The sequence below is a fragment of the Mirounga angustirostris genome, unplaced genomic scaffold (assembly GCF_029215605.1).
Source record: "Mirounga angustirostris isolate CCGP_5_RB_7025 unplaced genomic scaffold, mMirAng1.0.hap1 SCAF_3, whole genome shotgun sequence".
Taxonomy (NCBI): Eukaryota; Metazoa; Chordata; class Mammalia; order Carnivora; family Phocidae; genus Mirounga; species Mirounga angustirostris.
Window position 1 is genome coordinate 48716030 of NW_026991711.1, and position 19566 is coordinate 48735595.

At 32.6% G+C, this 19566-nt stretch overlaps 1 long non-coding RNA gene across 2 annotated transcripts in view; it reads right to left on the reverse strand.

Annotated features, from left to right (window-relative positions):
• Window positions 1-19566, reverse strand: part of LOC129045655 (uncharacterized) — a 389119-nt gene that overhangs the window by 225786 nt on the left and 143767 nt on the right. For both annotated transcript variants that reach the window (XR_008505691.2, XR_008505690.2), the window contains exon 3: window positions 8668-8721. This is a non-coding gene — a long non-coding RNA (uncharacterized LOC129045655). The remainder of the gene's footprint in view (window positions 1-8667; window positions 8722-19566) is intronic.

Genomic DNA, 19566 nt, shown 5'->3' on the forward strand with positions numbered 1-19566 from the left:
ATAAGCATCTACTTGCTATCTTTATCTAGATAACTATCAAGTACCTCAGATTTATCATTTTTAAACTTGACTGTCTTCATCCTCTCCAAAGCTGTTCATATTTGTTTTCCCCTTCATATTAAATTGTGTCCCAGTCCATTTAGAGCTTCCAATACAAACCTAAAAGTCATTCTTTTCTGTGGTTACCTGTCCCACCACCCCTGATACACATTGGAATCTGTGTACAGAGATTCTATAAATTCACTTCAAACTGTCATCATCTCTATCTTGAAAAAATGCAATAAACACCTATCTCTCTTCAATGATTCTTATTTCCCTCCAAACAATTCTATTCACTGGGCTCAAATTTTTCTAATCTAGATGATCACATTTCTATTCATATGGTAAACCTTTTTTTAAAAAGACTTTATTTATTTATTTGACAGAGAGGCAGAGAACGAGCACAAATAGGCAGAGTGGCAGGCAGAAGGAGAGGAAAAAGCAGACTCCCTGGGATCATGACCTCCTGGGATCAAGCCCTGAGCTGAAGGCAGCCGCTTAACCAGCTGACCCACCCAGGCGCCCCATCATATGGTAAATCTTCAAATCCTCATCATTTTACCTCAAAATCCATTTTTTTCATAAGTCAGAGCAATCTTTTTCTAAAAAGGGAAGTGAGTCATGCCATTCTTTCCTTAAAATCATCCCATAACTTTTCCATTATGAAGGGACATGCTTTGGTAGTTTTAGCACTGACCCTACAGATCTCCATAATAGGATCTAATTTACCTTTTAATCCTCAGTTTTACCCACTACTTAATCTCTACCCTATGCTCCAGCAACTGGACTACTCACCATTGCCACCAATGAGCTGGGTCTTTTCTAATACTATTTCTTGAAATCTCTGTGCTCCTCTCTCAATGAGAAAATATCTAAACAAAGTATTTTGACTTTGAGTCTAACTCAAATTATAACTCTCCAATAAAGCCTTCTTCTTCTTTGCTTTTTCATGATCTCTTTTGTGGATATTTTTCACAATGCATATAATTTATAAATGGATGAGTATGTATCTACCTTTTCTCTTTATGTTGGACCCCTGGAGTACTAAGACTTATTAATCTACATATCCCCAGGTCTTAGTAAAGTGCCTGGTCCAAAGTGAGTATTTTGGAAGTGGTGATTGAATCACATTGAGAAAATACTGATTATCAACTAATCAGGGTTCATAAAGGTGGGTAATCTAGCCTTGAGATTTTGTACACATTAAATGCCATTGTGAACTCCTTTTTCTTTTTCTACTTTTGAGTATTCATGCTCCAAAATGCTATTGTAAATAAGTAACAAGAATATATATTCACCCTATAGGTTTGACAACAACTATGAAATCATTTTCACATGGATTTTCAACTGTGTTCAAAAGTGTTGCTATCATTAGAACAGAGGACATTTGAAATAGTGCTATATATTTCCTTTATAGGCAAAACATACTGACATTTGGGAAATAGTCTTTGCTACCTAATACCATGATAAAAATCATCAGTGAACTCAACTTATACATAAATAAGGCATAGATTTCTTAGAATTTATGAAGTAAACACATGCTATTGTTAATATTAATATCATTATTATTGGTCCCAATATAATTTCCAAGCATGTCAGTTAGCCTACAGCATGTAGTTGAATAAATAGGCCTAACACACTTTCTTTCCACTGACCACAAATTTCCATACCCTAGTTCTCTACAGAAATTGCACATCTCTAACTCATTGCCTAAAGAAATCGGCTTTATCTAAGCAACTGGTAGGAATATCTCTATAACACATGAGCTGGTTAGCATTTATAGGTTGCACACTATGACGTCAGTAATGAAATGAAACAAAATTAGAAAAACAAGTTAATATGCATTTATACCTTTAAAAGTTTAATAATGAAAATGTGCTCTATAGTGAGACTAAAGAGTTAGAAAGGCTAGGTTTCCCCATGCATTAAGTGGCCTGAGGGCTATATTTACCATATGTCACTTAACCAGTTATCCCTGAAGTGCCTTACTGCTTAATCATGTGAAGGTCTCAATCTGTGTGGCACACAGCCTATTGACAAACAAACTCAGATTCTTTGATTATACTTCCCCCCCATGTCCATTTAAAAGTTTTAATCTCCCTTATACCAATATGTATGACTTGACCTCCCCATCTACATACACATTTCCCCCAAAGTGATTTTCCATAAAGCTTGGTCAAAATTTGACTTGTAAGGGAGATTTTGAATATATTTTATAACACAGAGCTGAATCCAGAGGAAAAAAAAAAAGTAAGAAAACTCTCCTCCACAAGGATTTCATTCAGCCCACTTTTAAACTTGATCCATAATTTGATCGAATGCTCTTGGGCACTATTAAATAGTAATAATGAACTTCACCTAAAGCCCTTAGTAATTTTGTTCCACATTTCCTTCTCTAATTATCCACTATTCCCTATTTATTATTACTTCATTCTCTGCCTTGAGGCTGTCTAAAAATACTAAGAATGATAAATTAAACAATACATTTGGCACCAAGTTAACCTGTGGGGAGGGTTATAATTTAATGGGTTGTCTTCTGAATTAATTATTTCTGAATTATTTAATTGCAGTTTCTAAACAAATTTCTTAGAATATGTGACTTTAGAACTTGCAATATACTTCTAATAAAATTATAATGACAAAAATCATAGATATAATTATCTATTAAGTTAAATTTTATAGTAATTTGACTATACATCTATAGAGATTTACTGATTATATTTTTACTAGCAAGCATTGTCTTCTATAGAAGTTTAACAATATTTTCGTTAGTATCTCACCAGTACAGACATTAAATTATTGGAATTTTGAAGCTAATGCCTTTTCCCCCTAAGTAACAATAATTATTGACTCCTATATTAAAGTCTTATGAGTCTCTTAGATTAAGTACTACTTTAAAGAACTTGATGGTACATTGTACACTGTTTACTTAATCCTATCATTCTCATTAAAATTCTGTGAAAACCAGTTTCTTATTCTCTGAGCTAAAACCTCCACATTTAATGTGGGAAAGTTGTCTTTTAGAAGAATCCACATCGCAAAATGGCAACCATGTTATTTGTAGTGTGAAACTTAACCCATATTGCATAATGTTTTTTTAGTTTTCTTCTTGGAGAAGCAGAATTCTTATGGAAGTTTCCTTCCATAAACAAAAACTTCTCAACCATTTATCAGCAGCAGCAGGTCCAGAAGAAGTGAAACAGCTCATCTGGTCTTAACCTCTGGAATTTTCCCAAATTAATTACCTACTACATCCAGCCCACAAAAGCCTTCTCAAATTTCATGTATGAATGGCTGCAGTGGTGATCCAAAGCTCTTTACAACCTCCTTTAATACTTTGAACTGCTGGACAGTGGTTTTTAATGCTTTAAAAAGCTCAGTAGTAGAAAGAAAGTTTTCACTGAGTGCTAAGATATTATTCAACTGTAAAGTCTTAAATTTCAAGTATATCGAGTCTCTTAATATATAATGTTCTTTTACATATTGTTTAAACTTAACTACAAGAAATAGACTAAGTTCATGATGTGCAGTTAATAATGGACTAATTTTATTCTTACACCTAGAATAATATAGCTTCTGCATGTCTTAAAAATATTGATGATATAACTGTCTCAGAAAACATATTTAGGAAGGCAAATGCATTCCAAAAGGAAAATGGAATTCTCATACAGTACAGACAAGGAACAAAGTTGCTATAAGAACTTTGGAATACTATTTGACATTATCTATTAAATTTAAACACCCATGTACCCAATGACCTAACAATTTCATAAGTGGGTATAAAAGTGCACCTACAGAACTGGGCAAGAATACTCACAGAAAAAAAATGTGTAAAATCCCCACACTGATACAGTAGTAAATTAGGAAAATATAAATTATAGTATGTACATACAATGAAATACTATGTAATGATAATTAAATAATTATAGCTACATGCAATAATATGTCTGAATCTTACATAATATTGATCAAAATAAGCCCAACACAAAGATTATATTAATTAATTTATATAATATGCAATAACAGGCAAATCAGTCTGTAGAATTGAGGTTAAGACAGTGGTAACTTCTGGGGAGAAGGGAGGAAATGTGGATGGTATGGGCAGAAGGCTGGATTCTGAGTGTTTGGTTGTTACTTGATCAAGGTGATGGTTACACAAATGTGTTTACTTTGCCCATTCAACTGTATATTTATGATTTATCCACTCTTCTATATATCTGTAGTGCTTCAATTAAAATGGTAAAAATTTGGGGGTGCCTGGGTGGCTCAGTCCATTAAGTATCTGACTTTTAGTTTCGGCTCAGGTCATGGCCTCAGGGCCCTGTGATTGAGCCCCCATCAAGTACCATGCTCAGTGCAGAGTCTGCTTGTCCCTCACCCTCTGTCCCTCCCCCTACTTGTGCTCTCTCTCTCTCTCAAATAAATAAATACAATCTTTAAAATATTAAAACAATGGTAAAAAAAATTTAACTTGACATATTAAAACATACACTTTAAATATTAACATCTATCTTTCTTGACCATTATCATCACCATTCTCTCAGTTCTCTACCTTATAGACTGTAATTTGATTCTCTTTCCCTCATTTCCTAATCCAAACTGTCATGAATTATTTAATTTTTGGTCTTGAAATATGTTTTATAATTGTCCTTAATATGATTCAGTTTGATCTTCATGCCCACTGTTATTCTCCTAGTGGAGATTCTACTCAATTCAAGCTTAAGCAATTGAACTCCTTCAGAATGATTTTACTGATTTACATTTCTTTTATCTGTCATAAATAATTTTCTGGAGCCACTACTTTTAGAATTTGACACTTATGATCAAATAGTTTCTTTAGTGACTTTGATCACCTACAAGAACTTGATTAAACTATTTTGCTTTGCTTTGAAGACCCTTCATTTTCTGACCCTCACTATTTCATTATTATTTACTCAGGTTTTCTGTACAAAGTGCCTTCTTCGGAAAAACTTCAATTCTCTATCATTTTATGGAAAATATATTCTCAGGGCAGTTACTTTCTTAGTCTAGATGTTCTTTCATTGTCTGTTTTTTTTTTTTTCTGTATTTGTCCATACTTAACTATCCTTCAAAGGTATCTTTGTTTCAGTTATTTCTTAAAGTTTTATTTGATTACACCAGATTGGCTGATCCCCTTTCCTTTGTAACATTTCTACCATTCTTACAGAATGCATAGTATAATGATTAATTACATTCCCAATTATTTATAAAGATTCTATTAATATTATATGTCTCAGGGTCTGCACATATTAATACACAGATGGAGATGTACAGAAAAGCTCAATACCCTGTTCTCCAGAATCTCATAGTCATGTAGAGATAAAGGTAAGGAAAGCACATAACGAGAGTATCATGGAGTGTTAAACCTTGTAATATTTTTGAATGTTAAGGGAACATAGGACAGAAAGCAATAAAAAATTTCTTGGAAAAAGCACTGTGGGTTTCACAGAGAGGGCTATCAAATGGATTTGGTAGGCAAACCCCAACATCGGGCTCCATCTCAACATCCATGAGGTCATGAACTGAGCTGAATTCATCAGTCAAACACTTAACCAACTGAGCCACCTGATGTCCCAATTTTTAAGGATGATTTGGTTAATACACTTATTCTATTTTTTATTTAGCAGTAAAATCTATTTTTGGATACAGTACAAGTACAGAGAGCAAGAGTAGAGGTTCAAAGCTTTTGATTCTTTTCTATTTTCATTTGGCCACTCCTTATTTATTATTATTATTTTTTTAAACAAAGCAAGAGTTTGCTAACTCTTAAGCCTTAGCACAATCAGTAGGGTTAAAATGACAATGAGTGGTTGATACCAGCAAAAATAAGCAGCACAGGCTTGTAAATTGTGTGTGTGTAAGGCAAGTGTTATAATTCCACAAAGTACACAGATTTTTTTTAAGAATTTTTGAAGGAGAGGGGTTTAAACTGCCCTTAATATGTAGGAGGAAATTTAATAGTAGAAGAAAATAAAGAGATATCTTATTTTTATCTAAAAGATTTATGTTTATATTCCCCTGGGAGGAAAAGATTAATTATTCATAAATAAGTTGTCTTATATTTCTTTTATGTTCTATTAAAAACATATATTTTTATCCCTTATGGAAATACTAGTGTTCTACATTTTAAACATGAAAAATCTTACTGTGCCTATTAAATTTACCACTAGGCTGAGCATATTTTAAATACTCAAAATAATTTACAAGACACATATATCACAAGAACATATTGTACTATTTTTAAAAAATTGAAAAATTCACTTGCAACAGGTCTTAACTAAGGGGTTTATATACCTGCATGTGTTTCAATTTCTTTAAATAACTATTGAATTTGGGGTCCCTAAGATAAATTTTTGAGGGAAAGTATAAAAAGTCAACATAAAAAATAAAAATACTTTTTTAAAAATCTATTTTAACCAAGTATTTATTTTTCACCAAATGTAATAAATTGATGACATTTCTATGAAAAAAAAAGACTTTCAAATTAAGTAAATGTATATAAACACCCTTCAGGTGACAGAAATTTCCAAATGTACATGCATTTTTGTATAGTATAATTTAAATTGGTTTTACTAACAAAATAAGAAAATAACAGTGTGGCATTTGCAGATAACTATGCCTGAGTTGCTGTGTTAATTTTTAAAAGATATTCATAATTGTTTTATGTTAATTGTGTTTGAAATAGCATCCATTAAATTACAGTTTTATATTTATTTATTGTACAATTATCTAAAATTATTTTCAGTCAAGGCCACCTAGCGTGTAAATAATGCCCTAAAATTTAAATCTATAGAAACAAATCATGTTCCTACCACGTTATTTATTTCTAAGTAGCATCATATCTGCATGCATAATAAAAGTTGCTGCTTTTTCCCCAAAATTAACAGTCAATTAACTATCTGAATGCAGGTTTGGGTAACAGTTGTTTTGACATATTATTTTGCATTCCATTTTACAAGAATACAAATAATATATATACGCTTTAATTCACACCCCTAAGTAGTAATATATGATATTTTATAAGTATAATGTGTACAGTTAGTACCAAATCTACAGAAAGGAATACAATTTACAAATAGAATGTGTTGTTACCAAAGTATGGAAATGATAAAACACAACTTTCTTTTACAGTTAGTTCATTATATTAGAATTTATTTCTTTTAACAAACATTGGAATTTCATTTTCATTTCAATATTAGGGAATAAAGCCTACTATATTTTCTTGTTCAGCGTCAATGTGTTTTTTTATTATCATGTGTTAGATACCTGACATAGATACACAAATGGAATGAATGACCCATCCAGCTGATTTTTTTCTGAACTTGCATTGTATTATTTTAAATGGGAAACTCAAAGCCACAAATTATTTTGTTAAATTGATATATTTTTTACAACTGAAATACTATGAGTATATAAATCTACAGTAATCCATATTTCATGTGAATTTATTTGAAACATGAAAATGAAAATACATTTTCTTCTTTACTACTATATACACGGATATCCACATGACACATATACATAAATATCTATGACCCATGTAGGTATAATAAAAAGTCAGATAAGCATTAATGGCTATTATATTCATATTGAGTTAAATTATATGTGTGTGGCCTGTATGTGAGTGCAAAGTCTTTCACAAAGTTGGACACTGGGCATACCTGGATTTGCATCCAAGCAAACTTTGGCATTTATTAGCTGGCTCAACAAACAAATATATTGTAAATTCCCTTATCCTCAGTTGCTTAATTTGAAAAATGAAGTTATTGTTGTTGTAAGGATAAATAAAATCAAATACATAAAATGCTATGCATGCAGTTAAATATGTCATTATTGCTCAATAAGTTGGATAGCCATAAATACGTAAAATGTTAAAATCTATATCTGGATGAAATATATGCTGTTTCAAAGTGATATATTAATTTCCTAAATGTTTAATATCTAAGTACTACACAAGAAAACTATTTACTTCAAAGTAGATACATAAATTCTGTCTTTTTAAATACATTTATATCCATATATAAATACACGATCAACCAAGATGTCTTTAATGATCATTTTTATAGAGATAGAGTAAATAAATAATAAAATTAAGATGTCTTTTAGGAATACCTCATGTGTGCTAATTACAAGGTTCAAAAAACAGAGACAACATTTCTTGGGAAAACTGTTAGATTGTACTTCTTTCTATTATGCACCAATTGCAACCTCTCCTTTTGTACTATAATGCACATACAGAGAATTTTATTTGCCTTGATTAGATAATTGTAGTTTCTTAGAGCTGAACAAACATGATGAATTTTGGAAATCACAAATACATCAATTTTATAAGTCATGGCACTTTATGTCTATCTTTGAAACTACTCTCTGTGCCATTGTCATAATACCTGACATTTAGAACATCAATCCAAATTATTACTTGTGTGGATGAAAATATGTAGAGAAGAACTAAGAAAGTGTACATATAATGATTCAAGTTTTAATATCTCAAATCTGTATAATGTTCACCATCTGTATTACCACCACCTGTTAGTTCCAGTCCCCATTATCTCAATGAGGTGAGAAATTGCATTAATGAAACAAGTGTATAGTTACTAAGGTTCCTACCTGAAATTCAAAGTCAAGTTTCTTTCCACTACACCATTCTCAAGATGCTGCAATCTAATGAGAAAGAAAATATTGGTACATAAATATGCATAATACAAGATTGAATATTGTACATTTCTAAGAGAGGTGCAAAAAAGTATTAAAAAGGCTGCAAGGAGGGAGTAATTGCATATGGAGTGCAATACGAAAAAGAACTTTATTAAAAAGTTGTCATTTTAATAATTAACCTGAATGGGGGTGCTTGGGTGGCTCAGTTGATTAAGGGGTTAAGCATCTGTCTTCAGCTCAGGTCATGATCCCAGTGCCCTGGATGTGAGTTCGGAGTCTGCTTCTCACTCTTCCTCTCCCTCTGCCTCTGCTCCTCCCCCCCCACTCATGTTCTCTCTCTCTCTCTCTCTGTCTCAAATAAATAAAATCTTAAAAAAAAAAAAGAAGAACCTGAATGATTCTAAATAAGGCTTATTTTCATTGCCAACTAGGAAATATTTCAAACACTTTAAAACAATTTCTTCTTAAATCTTTATAAGCCAATTCCACCTCTAAAATTCAGGGCAACTAAAAGAAAAACAGTTTTTATCTAACTCTTGAGACACAAATCTTATTGTCAAAGCCTTCTCCCTACTGCAATAGCCTCTTTCCCTCCTTTGCAATAGAATTTTGAATAAACCTCTCCTTACTAAGTGCAGATTTGTTTTTTATTAGACATCACATTTGAATGAGATCAAAATTCCTTTTTTTTTTTTAAGATTTTACTTATTTATTTGACAGAGAGAGACACAGTGAAAGACAGAACACAAGCAGGGGGAGTAGGAGAGAGAGAAGCAGGCTTCCCGCGGAGAAGGGAGCCCGATGTGGGGCTCAATCCCAGGACCGTGGGATCATGACCCAAGCCGAAGGCAGACGCTTAATGACTGAACCACCCAGGGACCCCGAGATCAAAATTCTAGACCATAAAAATATTCATATAGAGAGAGCCATCACTATTTTTTTATCTTATATTTTTTTCTCCTGTATATAATTTCAAGAGTAAAACAGAGAAAATGTTTAGGAGATCAAAATCTTGAATAAATAAAAATGTATGCCATAAATAAAATAACAGAAAATAATTCACTATAATAAAAGCACTTCAAAATCAAAATAGAAGTTACTTTCCTTTACATTTAATTGGAAATACTAATTATTATTTCATGACAAGCATACACATGTAACTCATGCACACATCTGGCTCTCTATTTACATTCCAATGCCATGAAAGCTCAAGGAATACTAGAATATGAAAATATTTTTGAGGTGCCTGGGTGACACAGTCAGTTAAGCACCAGAATCTTGATTTCTGTTCAGGTCATGATCTCAGGGTTGTGAGATCGAGCCCCACGTCGGAATCTGCTTGAGATTCTCCCTCTCCCTCTGCCCCTCCTGCTTGTGCTCTCTCTCTCTCTCTAAAATAAATAAATATTTTTAAAAATATATTTTCACTATAGATAATTAACCTGCAAAAGTAAATTTGAAATGTATTTACATTAAGAGGAAGCAAAAACTCAGGCATAGCCTAAGAAAATGCTAGCTAAGTAGGGTAGCAAACACAATGAGTTCATAGGTTGTAATAATCAAGCCATGTACAGGATCAAAAATAAAAAATAGATAACTTTGCTTAGGTGATTCTTCCTATGTTTTAAAATAAAACTATAATATTATGCTTAATTTTTTCTTGTTTGTTACTCTTACTTCAAAACTAAGGTTTACCATTCTTGTTTCAAAACGTAAGGGAAAAATACTAAAAATTCGTAGTTTATTTTACGGGTCAGTTTTCTTTAAACTAAGACTTCGGAATATGTTTTAATCTAATATTTCCAAAAATCACACTTCTGTTCTTCATTGTATGTCCTCTACAGAAATCAGTTACGTTATCAAGGGACTGGATAATTTTAGTGCATTATTGATTTAGGAAAAGAGAATAGATGTAATTAATATCTACAAATGGCAATATTTATATTTATATTATACAATTTTTCTTGATTTAACCAAGTAATCAGTATAGTATTTTTTTTCAGCAACCAGAGATTCTAAATTAATTGTAGCATTGTAATGCAATAGATTACAACTTTAAAGGAAGAAGGAGAAAAGCATTGGACATCCTACCCCTTTTGTAGTAATGTTACAGTGATAAGCCTCAGAAAAGAACATGCATTTCATACTACTATAACTTTACTACTGTATGTTCACTGAGGAGATGCAAGTATTTGTAGCTCATTAAAGGTACATTAAAATTGTGTTGTGATTTATAGACAGTTGGTCATACTCTACTCCAAAAGTTAGTCTATGACTGATCCTTTTTTTTTAACCCACACCATATGTGATTCTATTGTGTACTACTTTTATATGTGAGTGTTAGATTATTACATTCCCTAGTCACCAACATTTTAAAGTAACCATATATTCACATTTATTCCATAATTATTCATCTGCAAATGTTGAAAATATTGCAGCCACTTAGTATTCACTTTTATGAAAATATGTGAAATGAATTCCCCCTAAATATAGAATATATACAGGTGAAAATTTAATGAAAAATTTCACACCCAAATTTATTGCTGAATTATTTGTCAGGAAATCCTCACTAGTCCATCAGCTGATGCTAAGGCTGATGCTAAACCCTACATGCAAAATCCACTTATCCCATTATTTCTTCACTATTTTGTTGTTTCCAAGCTAACAGACCATGATTTTATTTCCCAGGGAACAAGAATCTTTTTCTAGGGAGCCTTCTAAACTCCAGCAGGCCTCATCAGAAAACTGATAATCAATGAAGTGTGTACACATTAAATCTCCAAAGAATTCTGATAAAGTAGTGCATTTTTATAGCTTGCCTGTCTTCAGAGAAGCTTTACGAATGAAGCCAATTGCTTTCTCCACTGGGAGTTCTAGATGGTAGAGATCAAGGAAGAGGCTAATATTTACCATTTCACAAATTAAAGACTACATGGTAAGTTTAGTGTCAGACAGCTTTAATTATTTTTCCCCACTTTGTAGTTTGGATAGTTTAATCCGGGTTTCCCTGCAGCTGACAACTTGGAGTGAAAAACCAAGCAGAAGGACAGCGTTTGCTGAGGCAGATAATGTAGCAGAAATGCAGAGGATTTTCTGGGATGCAAGACAATGTTTTGCATCCCTTTAGCTACCCAACTGAGTGAAAATTCCAATATTCATCTAATGCAGAGAACGTAGGTAATGATACAGTTTTCTGTGCATTTGACTGCGATAGAAAAGATGTAAAAATAACCTGACATAAAATATACAATATTTGTTAAAATTACATCACTTATACTGAAGGATACAGAGAATCAATGTATATTTTGAATGCAGTGAGCAGAAAACATTATTGTTTGTACATGTAATTTATGGACTGTTTTAATGTATTCCTATTATTTTTATTGTTATTTTTTACAAATAATATTGTTGACAATTTAGGAATGTGAAAAAATCAGGATGACGTTCTTCTGGTGCTAAGAAAGAGTTTTAAAAGATTTCGATTCTAATTTGGTGTTGTACATTTTCAAATTTAAAGGACTAATTGTTTAAAAACCTGCAGCAGCCCCTTAGGAACATACCATTCTTGTAACCTAGGGAAACTGCAAGAAAGTGCTTGGCTGGAAACTCATTCTCCTATTCATTTCTAACAGTCTCTAATTAGACCCATTATGAGCCATGAGTTAGATTCCTGATCTTTGAATTTCATACTTGCATTTTTCTCAGTATATATTCTCACTAATTCATGAAATTTTCCTTGAGCCTCTTATGATCCCTTGAGGACATTAATTTCTTTTTGAATCTCCAGCACCTAATAGAATGTACTTATTTCTGGATGTGCCATTTATTCAATCATTCAGTCACCCATACATTCATTCATTCACTGATCAACCCATCAGTCAGTGGATAATTATTGATTACCAATTATGTGTCATGTTGCATATTAAACCTTGAGAATTCAAATATAAATTAAATTTAGCCACTGCCCTAGAGAAGCTTATTGTGAAGCAACTCCTTCTCATCTTAAAGTCCTTATTGATTTACTTTCAAAACATACAAGAGAGTCTTTAACAAGACTTACTATATTAGTCAGATTTACTGTAGTAAAAAAATCTCAATGGCTTGACAATGAAGCTTGCTTATGTACAAGCTAGGGGCTCTGCTCCTGCTCTGTGTTCTGGTTTCATTTCAGGATCCAGGAGATACCTGAATGAAGAAGAAGCCTCCTTTTGGATTACAACATTAATGTGGTAGAGAGTAAATTGCTAGAGAGATAGCAGAAACACACATGGCATTTTAAGCTTCTTCTCAGAAGTGGTATGAAGTTACTTCCTCTCCTGTTTTATTGGCCAGAGAAAGTCATATGAAAAAGACTGACAAGAGAGTAGGGATCAAGTTTCTGAGTCACGTGGGAACATGGCAGTAAGTAGGTATGGACAAATCACTCTAGCAAAGGAAGGAAAGGACTTGGAGTAAGCATGTAATCTGCCAATTTATCTGAGATCTTGCTCTTTATGGGGGATTGTGATTTTGATATGATATTTCATAATGGTATTTCTAATTAGGTAGTGATTAACAATTATTTTAAATATTTTAATATAATACATTTTATTCTTTGGTAACTTTTAACCACATTCCCACAAACCAAGTCTTCATAGTTTGTATCATAAACATTAAATTACCAGAAGATGAAAGAACTGCAAAATAGTTTCTATTATGAAAGAGCACATAAAAATTAGTAGAGAATAAGTTTTGGTATTTTGCCTGGGAAACAAGTCAGATACTGCTACACATAATTCTCTCTGTATTAAAAGGATCATTACATATGCTAAAATATGTGTAGCATGCTGTTATATAAAATATTGTTAAGTAAGGTACTTAACTTTGGAAAAGCAAAACGTTTATTTTTTTATATATACCTATAGATACCTGTATATATGAATAAGTTTATTCATTGAAAATTAGAATTTCTATCTCAGAGAAGCTTACATTCTATATTCCTCTCAGCTAGTTAGAAGCCTAAGGAAGAAAAGAATCCTATGAACAGAATGTTTTAGGTGAAATACAGCTGCAGGGTTGAAATTTCATTATAATTCTATTCTATTTCCATAGCCCCACAGGAACACATATACTTAATTCATCAGAGACCCTTTATTATCTTTGCAACACCCCCAACATCCACATCGACCCCAAGTCCATTAATATGGCCAGTTATAACATTTACAAAGTGAATCAGGCTTTGAAACAGAACAGTACTGGCAGCATGTTTCATATGCTTCTAAAACACATACAGAAAAACTGCACAGCATGATTTTTCTCAAAAGAATAACAATAGTCTCTTTATATACCTAAAATAAAAAACCTATGTTCATGCTGATACAGTTAGGTGGTTTCAATTCCCATTCATAAGGTGATGTATTGATTTGAAGATGAAATATATAACAAGTTCCTCATTTGAAAGAAGTCATCTCTACTGCCAGCTATTGTAAAATACCCTACTTCGTATAAGTAGAAGACAGTCACTCAAAAACAATTCCAAATTAGCTTAGGAAAAAAACGCAATGTAGAGAAAATGTTATACTTCATTGTATACTCTCTTGACACTAATCTACATACATATATTTTCCCCTTTTTTTCTCTTTTCAAATATTCAGAAAGTAACATGTTCATCCCTCTAGTGAATGAATGTTAAGGTGATACTGATTTTATTTTACAAGCCCATTTACGAATACAAGTTTCTTCTTATGTTCTCAGTCTTAAATAACCTTCTCTATATTCTTTCTTACGTAATATATCTTACACTAAATATATTTATGAGTTTTTTCATTTTTCTTTGCCCACTTGGATTTTTTCTTTTGCTTTTACTTAGTCTCCTTTGTGTCTTTCCTATGCTTGTTCTTTTAAACGATATTATATAACAAAGCTTATTTTTAACAGTTTTATTCATAATAGCAATACTATTAGCAATAGAAAGAACTAATGTGCATGGAACACTTGCTTTAAACTTGGAAATCCCCAATATCATTTACATGTAATGATTCACTGACTATCCATAATAACTACAAAAGTAGAAACGATCATCATCAGCCATCAGATAAAGTGTACTGGGTTTCATATCTGGAAAGCCTAACTCAAGGATAAGTTATTGTGTACTATATGCTTCTCACACCACCTGCTTCCTATGTGAATATCCTGAGGCAACTGACTCCCAAATTTATATTTCCAATTCAGATATTTCACAAGAGCTCCAGATTTATGTATCTAACTCCTTACAAAAAATGTCCACTCATAAAAATAGCTGAAATTCAGCAGGTTGAATACCAAATTGATTTCTATCCCTCCATCATAGGTCCTCTGTGATGTTTTCCATGTCAGAGACACAATACTGACCTCCCAGTTGCCCTAGTCATAGACCTGACCTTGTTTCATTCATTGCCTCCAATCCAAAAACAAGTCCTATCAACGTGGTTTCCCAAATATATCTCAAATCATCCACTTGTCTCTGTCTCCATGGCCACCACCACTATTTTGCAGGGATCTAAAATATCTTCATTCATCTATCTTAAGTCCATTCCATTTTCCACAATTTGACAAGAGAGATTTTTTAAAATTCAACACTGTCATTTCCCTGCTTAAAACCTTTCAACGGTCCTTCATTGTCTATATAAGTTCCCAAAGTCTTAATGTAGTGTACAATTTCTTCCCCAAATTTTCTCTTGGCTTATCCCCAGCCCCTTAATGTCACAACCGACTGAACTGTAGTCTTGGGTTTCCTCTTCTGAACATCTTGTTTCCTCCTTTTGCTTTGCTTCCCTGTTCATTAAGCTGGTTTGGCATTTCTTGTAAGTTTAAACTATGCCTACTCTATGCCATTCCATTTCAAGGTATGCACCTAAGAGAAATGAAATATATGTCCAAGAAAGACTTGTATAATAACCTTCCTAGCAGCTTGAACAATAAGAGGCAAAAACTTAAAATAACCCAAATGCTCATCAACAATAGAGTGATGGGATAGTCTGTCCCCAAAGATGACTGCTCAATTAACCACACTTCCTATTACTCATTCCCTTATGTTCTCCTCTTCCTTGAGTTTTGTGTCACTCCTGTAATTTGCTTTTGATTGATGGAATATACCAGCGGTGAAGTTTCATGATTTCCAACACTGGTTCATAAGAAGACTTGCAACTTCCTCCTGAGTCTCTTGGAATATTCTCTCTTGATATGGTCCCTCACAGAACCCAGTTATGTGGCTATGAAAAATCCAAGCTACATGAAAAGCCATCTGTTGGCACTCTGGCTGACAAATCAGCTAAAAACCTGGCCAATATCCAGCATCAACTGTAGTCATGAGACAGAGCCATTTGGGACATCCAGCCCCAATATCAATCTGACCAACAATGCGGGTGAAACCCTGAGTTGATTACTGCCCAGGTGAGCCCAGCCAATCCTCAAAACTGTTAGAGGTAATAACTGTTGTTTTGTGGTAATTACATAGAAATAGATAACCAGAACAAAATCATAGACAAAATATTGTATATTCAAGTAATGTTATGCTACACTGAACTAATAATGTATAAAGTGGTGTGCAAAAGATTCTTCATACAAAATAGTACATACTGTGTGACTCAATTAATATTAAGTTTAATTTTTTCCTTTAAATTTTATATTATTTTTAAACCATCTTTCTTTTTTTTTCTTACAAATTTTTACTTAAATTCTAGTTAGTTAACATATAATGCAATATTGGTTTCAGGAGTAGAATTTAGTGACTCATCACTTACATATAACATCCACTGCTCATCATAACAAGTGTCCTCCTTAAGACCCATCACCCATTTAGCCAATGCCCCACCCACTTCCCTTCATCAACCCTCAGTTTGTTCTCTATCTTTAAGAGTCTTTTATGGTTTGCCTCCCCCTCTCTTCTTCTCTCTTTTTTTTTCCTTCCCACATGTTCATCTGTTTTGCTTCCTAAATTCCACATATGAGTGAAATCATATGGTATTTGATTTTCTCTGACTTTTTTCACTTAGCATAATACACTCTACCTCCATCCACTCTAGCTCCATTAGAGAAAAACAAATTTAAAAAAATCAAAATTTAAAAAATCTCTCTTGTCAAATCTGGCAAGATTTCATTCTTTTTTATGGCTGAGCAACAGTCAATTGTGTGTGTGTGTGTGTGTGTGCGTATCACATTTTTTTATCCATTCATCAGTTGATGGACACTTGGAGTCTTTCCATAGTTTGGCTATTGTTGATAATGCTGCTATAAACATCAGGGTGCATGTACCCCTTCAAATCTGTATTTTTGTATCCTTTGGGTAAATACCTAGTAGTATAATTGCTGGATCATGGGGTAGCTCTATTTTTAAATTTTTGAGGAACTTCCATACTGTTTTCCAGAGTGCTGCATCAGTTTGCATTCCCACAGTGTAAAAGATTTTCCCTTTCTCCACATCTTCGCCAACATCTGTTGTTTCCTGTGTTGTTCATTTTGGCCATTTTGACAGGTGTAAGGTGGTATCTCATTGTGATTTTGATTTGTATTTCCCTAATGGTGAGTGATATTGAACATCTTTTCATGTGTCTGTTGGCCATCTGTATGTCTTCTTTGTAGAAATGTCTGTTTATGTTTTCTGCCCATTTTTTTATTGGATTATTTGGGGTTTTTTTGGTGTTGAGTTGTATAAGTTCTTTATAGATTTTGGATACTAACCCTTTATCAGATATGTCATTTGAAAATATTTTCTCCCATTCTGTAGGCTGCCTTTTTGTTGATTGCTTCCCTCACTGTGCAGAAGCTTTTTATCTGGATGAAATCCCAATAGTTCATTTTTGCTTTTGTTCTCCTTGTCTCTGGAGACTTGTCTAGTAAGAAGTTGCTATGGCCGAGGTCAATAGAGGTTTCTGTCTGGGTTCTCCTCTAGAATATTGATGGTTACCTGTCTCAGATTTAGGTCTTTCATCCATTTTGAATTGATTTTTGGGTATGGTATAAGAAAGTGGTTCAGTTTCATTCTTCTGCATGTTGCTGGCCAGTTTTCTCAACACCATTTGTTGAAGACACTGTTTTTGTTTTTTTGGGTTTTTTTCCATTAGATTTTCTTTTGTCAAAGATTAGTTGACCATATAGTAGTTTAAATTTTTAAAAATGTCAACTCATCTATGGTGACAGAAATCAGAACAGTGACTGTTACGATAGGTAGGGATGGATTAGAAGTGGTCATGAGGTAATTTTCTGACATGATGAAAATATTCTATATCTTGATAAATGGTTTGTTACCTGAGTGTTTATGTTTGTCAAAACTCAAGTTGTGCACTTAAGATATGTGTTTCACACTCTGAAAATTATACCTAAAAAATTGTCATTAAGCCAAAAACAGTCTTTTTATAACAATAGCCACTTGTTGGTCCTACGTAAGTTATTAATGGCTACACATTTTTCTTATATCAATAAAACAGTTATTGTAATATTTAAGGTAGCATGTATATTCTCAAGACTTTCCATTTTACCAATTTAGCATACCTTATTTCTTTAACTATTTCTCATATGACATATTTTTAAGTCTTTTCAATACCTGTATATTTCCTCTACTTAAGTTGTCATTTGTCAATAAATATTACTTACTGTCTAAAGGCTGAACACACAATTCCAAAAGAAAGAACCATGGTGGAGAACCACAGGATTATATTCTTCATTACGTGCAAACAAAATCATACTAGTACAAACTATGATTTGTTTCAGTTTTGGCAAACTCATGGTATCCACAGTAAAATAAAAAATAATAAAAAAAAACTGAGCATCTTTGTCTACCTATATTCTTTCTGATAATTTTAATCTTCATTCTTGAAATAAGTGACTCCTTCTACAAAGCAGTTCTGAAATAATTTTTTTCATGCCCACATTTGCTGTCATCCCAAACCACGTTACATGCTCATGCTCTGGGCTCTGTAAATATCTCTGTCATTGAAGCTTAATATATTGTTATGAATTGATTCAGCAGAGTAGTGCATTGGCCATATTTTATCTCTAGCATTCAACACCATCTTAAAATTCCCTTGTGACAAAAAACTGTTATTGTAATTTTTGGATATTCACCTACAAGTTATAATGATCAAAATTATGCCATAATGTAGCCAGTAGGTCAATATTAGATAAATGAAATAATAACTATAAGCAATAACCACAGGCTGTGGAACATTTTAGGTTTTATTTTTTTATTTTTTAGAAATGTGTGAACAAAAAAACATGAAACATAAGTACACTGAGATACTGGAATAATAAAAACATCATAACAATACAATTCAAATTTCTCCCACTTCCTTAAGGGGATTTATTGGTATTATCTTCAAAAAGCCCTTCAGATAACCATGAAGTCTATGAAAGCCTTGTATTAAAAATGCTGAAGAAAAATGCTTCCAGGAATTAAAACACATTTATTAGATTTAGATATTGCCTATTTACATTTCTATGAAATTTCATGGTAAATGACAGTTCACTGGTAAATATTTTTCTCTACATCTGATATGAACCTAGCATCATTTGGTTCATAGTGGAAGTTTTGAATAATCACTTTTATATCTGTAAATATCTGGGGTTTTTTGCTCAAGAGGCATTGTTCATTTAAGTGTCTTTAGGTCAGTATCCAACCCTCACCTCCAAAAGCATCACTTAAAAGACTAATAAGAAGAGTAATATGATTGAAATATTTTAGATAAAATAAGTTTGAGTACATAAACTAAATTTTAAACTATGAATAAGACAACCATAATTATCTCTCAAGATACCACTTGAAAGCACATTAACTGAATGTTGCATATAGAATTGTTTTAAAAAATCTAAAAAAATGAAGGAAGTATGTAATATAAA